At 40.8% G+C, this 7,606-nt stretch overlaps 1 pseudogene; it reads left to right on the top strand.

Annotated features, from left to right (window-relative positions):
• Positions 1-1,828: 1,828 nt before the first annotated feature.
• Positions 1,829-2,275, top strand: LOC101583790 (annotated as a pseudogene).
• The last annotated feature ends 5,331 nt before the right edge of the window (positions 2,276-7,606 follow it).

Genomic DNA, 7,606 nt, shown 5'->3' with positions numbered 1-7,606 from the left:
GAAGTAAGGATTAAGATATTTTTAGCATGAAAAATGGATGATGTTTGAAAAAGTAAACATTCAACCTTTTTAACATTATATGATTTATACATATATTGAAATATCATATGGCATGTGAAGTTTTCTTTTAATTGTGTTACATCTCTGACTTATGAACACGTTATGTTCCAGGAGAATGTTTGCAAACTGGATTCACTCATAAATCCAACAAAGTGAGTTTTCTACACATTTGACCCAAATGCATGAGGTATATTGCCTTTGGCATCCTAGCAGTCCCCTCCACATCACCACTGCTTTTCCTGTTGCTTTTAGAACTCTGAGCTCTGACTGAGTGCTATACAACTGTGCACTGTCACACTGTATAGTGAACACACAATGACACAACTCTGACAATGCTCAACAGGCACATGAGCTATTTACATGATTTGCTCATATCTACAAATGTATGTATTATGAAGTCCCGTCGTGTTTGTGGAAGTTTACAACTCCAATGTTCTTGTCAGTAATTTATTGTACTTAAAGCTTTTTGGAACTTGTAAAGGGAGTTTGTGTATTAGAAACAGTGAGCTAGCACATGCTATGCTAGTGAATATAAGAGAACTTCTTTGTGAGGCTGGCATTGTAGCTCAGTAACACTATGCTTGCCTCGCATGCACAAGCAATGAGTTCAATCTGCAACACTGTAGAGGGGTGGAGACAAGTGAAATGCCTGTTGCTCTAGGATGTAGATCAGTGATAGCGTGCTTACCTAGCATGCATGAGGCCTTAGGTTCTATTCTCCACAGCGTGAGAAGAAAAATAAGCCCTGTGTGTTATCTGTATTGTTATGGCCATTCCAGCACTATGCTAGAAAAAAGGCACATGCCTGAATGACCCATATTCCCACCTGCCCATTCATATTAGAAAGAAAATTTACCAGTTAATTATCCTCACTTGTCCTTTCTCTTTCCCAGCATGCACTGGACCTGAGCATGCAAATCTCTACCACAAATGTCTCTAGACTTCCTATGTCAATCTCAGCACTGCCTTCCTGTGGCCTTCAGCCCTCAGCCTTTCTCAGTATAAATCCCAGACCTTCCCTCTGATCCACAGCCCCTCCCTGCAGCCCTGTGACCACTCAGAGCATGCACCAGCCTGGCGAGCATTCTGCTCACAGAAGTTGATCTGTCTCTCTGCTGTATTCTGCACAAGCCCAAGGCCACTTTCAAGATCAAGTCCAGAATTCACCTTTTCCTAGTAATACAGTCATCCACATTGCTTTCCAATTATCTACTTGCTTTTTTTAAAATTCCCAGAATTGACTATATATAGGAGTTGGTTTCATCTGGGCTTTCTCTGAAAGACAAAAATAAACAGAAAATTGCAAAGATGAATGATGAGTGCTAGGATAAAGGTACTGTGCCTGCTGATGAAGGAGAGGTGCAGGAAGTTTCAGCACTGTCTCTGGAGACAGGCCGTCTGTGTTTGAATTCCAGCACACCACTTGCCATGGGCAGTCTTCCACCCCAAGTCTCATGTGCAAACCAGTGATAATAGCTGCTACTTTGTAAAGTTATTGCGGGGATTAAAACAGCTTAGAATAATATAGAGACTAATATAGAGAAGTGCTTAGAATAATACCAGTTATTCCGCAGGCATAGCACTTAAATCTAAACTACGTGCAGAATTCAAAAAAATTCGAGCATCCCCCTCCCTCAAATAAAAGACCAATCAAGAAATGGGGAAGTGAAATGAATAGATACTTCACAACAGTGCAGAGCGCTAATAATCATGAGGAAATGCTAGCCTTGCTGGACATTAGAAAAATGCAAAGTAGAGAAGTAAGAAGATGGCAGTGGAGTTGCGAGTTACTCAGGAGGAAATTAAGAAAGAGCCAAAGAAGCCAATTGACCATGAGAAGACATGTCCACTGCTGTTCCCCATCTTCACCAACAACAACGGTCAGCACCACCATATGGACGAGTTCTTCTGCGACGTCTCATCCAGTGAGCTGCAGACCTACACCTGGATGGATGCAACCTTGAAAGAACTAACTAGCTTAGTAAAAGAAGTCTACCTGGAAGCTAAAATGAAGGGCACACGCTTCAATTTCACAATTGCTTTCATGGATCTTAAAAGACCTGGCTATCGAGTTAAGGAGATTGGCAGCACCATGTCTGGCAGAAAGGGGACAGATGATTCCATGACTCTGCAGTCACAGAAGTTCCAAATAGGTGATTACTTGGACATAGCGATTACCCCTCCAAATCGGCACCACCTCCCTCAGGGCGTGTGAGACCATATTAAATTTTATCTCCTTTCTCTCATATTTGTTTTTCACACACAATGGAGTATTACTGTACCACAAAGAAGGATAAGATTGTTCATTTGTAGGATGAACATCCCTTTCTGCCTTGTTTTCCTACGCAGTTATAATGCAGAGCCTTGCGTGCCTTTTCTGACGAAGACAAAGCAGTGGCTGAAGGGAGAGTCCCACCCTCATATTGCACAGGACTGAAAACAATACTCATGGACTGTCTTGCTACAGGTATTCAAGCTGTCTGACTTAAAAACTGATTTGACATAGATCCCCTTCAGTCCTCCTTCACGCACAAGGAGATAGCTAAGTCATCCTCATTTTATAGATAAGAAAAACAGCTAACACAAGTAAAATCACACAGCTAAGTATGGAGAGACTCATCCGGATGGTCTGACTCCTGGTCTTGTGCACTTTATACTCCATTGCATAGCTCTCTGGGAGGTCTGACCTTAGTCATGAACAAGAAAAAGATACCGGTTAGCGCTCAGCCTCACAGGACTGATACAAAGGCACTGACTGGTAGACCAGATGGCCGGGGTCGTCTGTCTCCTCTTCCTTCTTATCCTGTGGGTCTGTCTCTTTGTTTACTCTTTTCTGCCATTCTTTAAATAGCCCAATTCTAAGCACATGCCCCTTTGGCTACCATGCCATGTAGAATCCTCATGTCCAGCTCCTTTACGAAAATCTTAGTGAAACAGCATTCATTACCCAAACTCTGCCTTCCTTCATCAACCAACCTTCCTCCGTGCTCTACTTTTCTCCATGTCTCTTGTTACCATCTGACATGCTGATTTATTTGTTTTGATCTGTATGTCTCCCCTACAGTTTATAGCTGCTTACTCTGTTACCATTGAAGCTGACAAGTAATAAACACTCAATGAGAGAAGGATGGAAAAGAAGAAAAGGGAGAAGCAGGAGGTGGGGGAAGAGAATGGTAAGAAAAGGAAGGATGGGAAGGGGAACGATGGAAGATAAGGGAGGGAAGGAGGTAGGGAAGTGAGTGGTGACTTAGCCACCTACCTCCTGATCAGGTAACCCTAAGGCACTCCATTCTGGATCATTTTGTGCCTCCTACAAGGAAAAGTTTAGACCCATTGACCACTCCCAGCACTAACGCTCCACCATCTCTTGCCCCGTGAGTCTGCTTCCCATGACTGCTGGTGCAAGAAGGAAACTGTGGCAGGAAAAAACACTGCAGGCATCAGTGGGGTCTTTCTTGAGTTGTAATCTTCACAACCTTAGAGCTCTGAGACCAACTTATCTGACCCCCTACTGAGTAGAAAGCTTGATTCTGTGCTGTTGTGTGAGAAATGTGAAAAAAATGTGCTGCTAATATTGAAAAACACTAAGGCAGAGAGCAACCTTGGGGGCACTGGTTCTTATCAAGCTGCAAGTGTTCTGCAAGTTCTTGTCAGTCATCAGTGCTTTTCAGGGCAGCACTGTCTAAAGAACAGCACAAGGGATTCCACAAGGCTGGCTTGGCCCCGTGATAGCTATGAGAACCTGAACGGCTGATGGACCTCACAGCCTTTGAATTTTTGCCTGAAATGTAAGAAAGCTAAGGGCTTTTCCTTTAAAGCATCAGCTGCAGTGAGGTCTTTGAAAGTGCTCAGCAAATACTCAAAAAGTTATGGTTAATAATAACTTCATTTCCTGTAGAAATAATTTTGTCAAAGACCTGTTTCCTCCTGGAATGGATACTGGATGTGGGAAGTCATATGCTGGTAAGGAAAGAAAATACAGCTTCAGAATGTAAAGCCATTGTCTGGGGAAAGAGGCTGAAAGTGTGTGCGGTGAGTGGGAGTCGTGACTGGAATCCCAGGGCTTCCATGGCCTTGAAGGACATCAAAGGCAAAATTCGTGTAATGGTTCCCATTGTGACCCTCACTTCCCATAATGCCTTAAGCCTTTTGAAAAGCACTTACTATCATTCTTGTTCTGACCACTGTAACTAAACAGAGACTGTGCACCACCTCACATTAAATCAGTGCAGCCCTAGCAGACACCAGAGCATCTAGTTTTCTGAGCAGCAGAAAAGACTATTGCACTGCAGCCCTCCATTCTTGGCTCAGCAAAGCAACTTAACAGCAAAGGTCAAAGTTGTTTGTGCAAAAGCCAGGCAAGTACTGAACTCTAAGGCACTGTCCGACCATCAATCAAGACTAAATGAAAACACTGCTTCTGTATCTAAAATGCAGACATCTTCAGTATAAACAAGAGATTTTTTTATTGTGTACAGAACTTTCATTTTAGTGATTACATTATCTTCAAAACTGGTAGAGTGCCAAGGAAAAGAAGTGGAAAATAATTCAGAAAAATAGCTTTGTATAAAGAAATAAGAAAAAATCCAAATAAGTGGAATTGAAGATCATTTTGAATTTGTCTCCTTATTAAGCCAACTCCTATTTTTACCAAATATTATGAAAGTTTTTCATATTTTTCACATTTTGTACCAATTATTACAAATGTGTAATGTTCTATATTAGACAACTACAACTGTACTTGGAAAAAAGTTTTAGCTAAACATTTAGGCAATAGAAACAGAAAAGAACATTGCCTTGACTACGATTTTACTCGATAAGCTACATAATTACGAATTTAGTCTCACAAATAACCTAGGTTAACCCAGGGGTAACATCATTCTTGACTCATTGTTTGACTTTTCATGAGGTATAGCAAATCTCAGTGCATTTTTTAGTTTTGAAAAAAAGTGTTTTCTTTAAAAAAAAAACAACTCAGTAGTACACACACATATGCAACTTGGCAGTTTTTCCTTGTGCGTCCACAGGGCTGACATGGGCTTAGGGACTCACTCCACACAGCTCTCACCGGCTCCCATGCCCATGTGAGCAGATTTCATATTAGACTGCTGTTTCCTGTCTTTCCAGGTAGGCTTCCAGCCCTAGAGGGCTAAAGTACCCTCACTGTCATGGTGGTCGAGCACATAGAAAGGGCTCCACTGAGTATTTTTTAATTAATAAATGAATAATTGATGAATTTGCAATTTCCAAGGAATGTGAAATTTTTCAAAATCCAAAACTTCCTATAAGCTAGTGGGATACAAAATTAAATAACCAACCAGAAAAGAGGTGAAGTAATATACCTCCAGGGCCTAAATTTCTCAAGGGAAGAACAGGTGGCCAATAATTATTAAAGAACGAGAAAAGATGGAGCAACAGGCTGTAAAATTAAGACTCAGAAAGCAAATGAAACTAGGTTTGTCACATTGCTCTACTACTCTTCAGCTATATCAACATAGGAAAGTTACTGTTCGAGACCAGTAAGATCATCACACAATATCTGGTACAAAAAGACAGTGCTAAATATAGTGCTTACTTTAACAGGACAAAATCAGTGTGTTGATCTGCCCTGTGCTCCACTGCTAAGACTTGTGGACAACTTGCAGGCCAAGCAGACTTACAGAGGTGAAGATTAGTTAGTAGTAGACTAAAAACTACTTGTGAAGGGTGGAAACTACTGCTGATTGGCTGAAACTCAGAGATGTGTTTATTTGAGTCTTTCTTTTTTTGGCTGGATTTCAAAAATGAAAGTCTATTCCCGATTAGCTGGTCTCTAAAACTGTATTCACCATAGCAATTGTTCAAGCAATCAGGCTTAAAATTAGTTTGCCAGGGCAGCAGAAACGTTAGTCTTTTCTGACACTTGCAGAAATTTATTGACACTGTCTAAATTTTAATTTCTTTATCTACAAATCTCACTGGATTTTTGAAGATAGTGCTTACAAAGAACTTGCACTCTACTTGCCACAGAGTATTTAATAAAAGTTATAGGGTTGTTTGTTTTTGGCAGAACTGGGGATTGAACTCAGGCCCTTGCGCTTGCCAGGGAAGCGCTTATTCTACTGAGCCGTCTCCCCGGCCCCTAAAAGTTATGCTTACAGCTTGGGATGCACACAGAGCATTTTCCCCTTGAAGTTGGTTAGATGTTCCACGCACTGTAACCTGAGCGCTTTGTCAGAACTGCGTTCCAACCACTTCCTCTCTTCTCTAAGACTGAACTTAAGCAGGTTAATACTTTGGGGGAATCTGCTTCTGCTGTTCTTCCTTAGCTCACCTCAGGTTCTGACAGCTGGAGACAAAATAATGATCTGTAGCAGGCTGAGAGGAGAGCAGAGGATGGGTAATATGTAAAAATGTGTAAGAGAATCTTGAATTAATGAACACTGAATAATCATGATCTCAAGTTCACTGACAGTCTGATCTTCTTAATCTTCTATAAAAGATGATATCGATATCTATCCTTTCTTCCAAAAATTTCTATTCCTTGTCCAAAAGTAAATTTGGATGATACTGTAGAAATTATTTAGAATATTTATATGTTCTATGTGAATCTAAGAAAGTTGAGTTTTTTGTGTACAACAACTTCAATTTGTGGGGCATGACTAATCGACCATCCACTCTGCCAAGCGCCTTCATAAATTATTTCATTCCTTTTGATCTTCAGACCCATGCATTAAATATTATTATGCAACCCTGTCCTGCTTCCATTTCACAGAAGGCCAGATGAGGGCTGAGGGTCAAAGTGATAGAATAGAGAATTAAAAGTGATTTGTCAAAGTCACAGAGCTCAGAATTAAATCTAGAATTTCATGATTGTGAACCACCACAGAGACAACCTCTCCAATTTTTCTAGTCCAGAGCAATTTTGCAGATTTCAAAGCTATCATTGCCAGCAAAACTTATCTTTGAAGTATTAACACACAACATTGGAATATTGGGAGATTCTATCAATGGAGCTTGCAGTGGGGACAATGAATCAGTACACTTTTATGTTGTAAAATCAAGGATTCCTGTTAGAAAATGTTACCTTTGATTAAATTTACAGTCTGTGGGATGCAGAGATAACTCAGCTGTCTAAGCACCTAACAGGCAAGCACAAGGACCTGGGTTCAATCCCCGGTAGCACATGCTGTGCCAGCCCCTGGAACCCTGGGTATGCTATGCCAGCCACCAAAACCAGTCGTGGTGGTGTATTCCTGTAATCTCAGTGCTGGTGCAGGTGAGTCCAAGCTGTGTAGCAAGATCCTGTACCAAATAAATAAATTAATTAATGTTTTTTTTTAAATTTAAGCTTAGGCATTCGTGATGAACACACACTTTTCAGAGGAAGAAATTAAAGAAGCGAATAAATATATGAAAAAAATGTTCCACGTCACTAGCCATCCACAAAATGCAAATTAAAACAACATTGAGATATCATCTCGCTCCAGAAAGAATGGCTATCATAACAAAATCACCCAACAACAAATGTTGGAGAGGCTGTGGGGAAAAAGGAACTCTTCTTCAC

The sequence above is a fragment of the Octodon degus genome, unplaced genomic scaffold, assembly GCF_000260255.1.
Source record: "Octodon degus isolate 3935 unplaced genomic scaffold, OctDeg1.0 scaffold00057, whole genome shotgun sequence".
In the NCBI taxonomy this organism is placed as follows: Eukaryota; Metazoa; Chordata; class Mammalia; order Rodentia; family Octodontidae; genus Octodon; species Octodon degus.
This window is presented reverse-complemented; position numbering and strand designations above follow the sequence as displayed.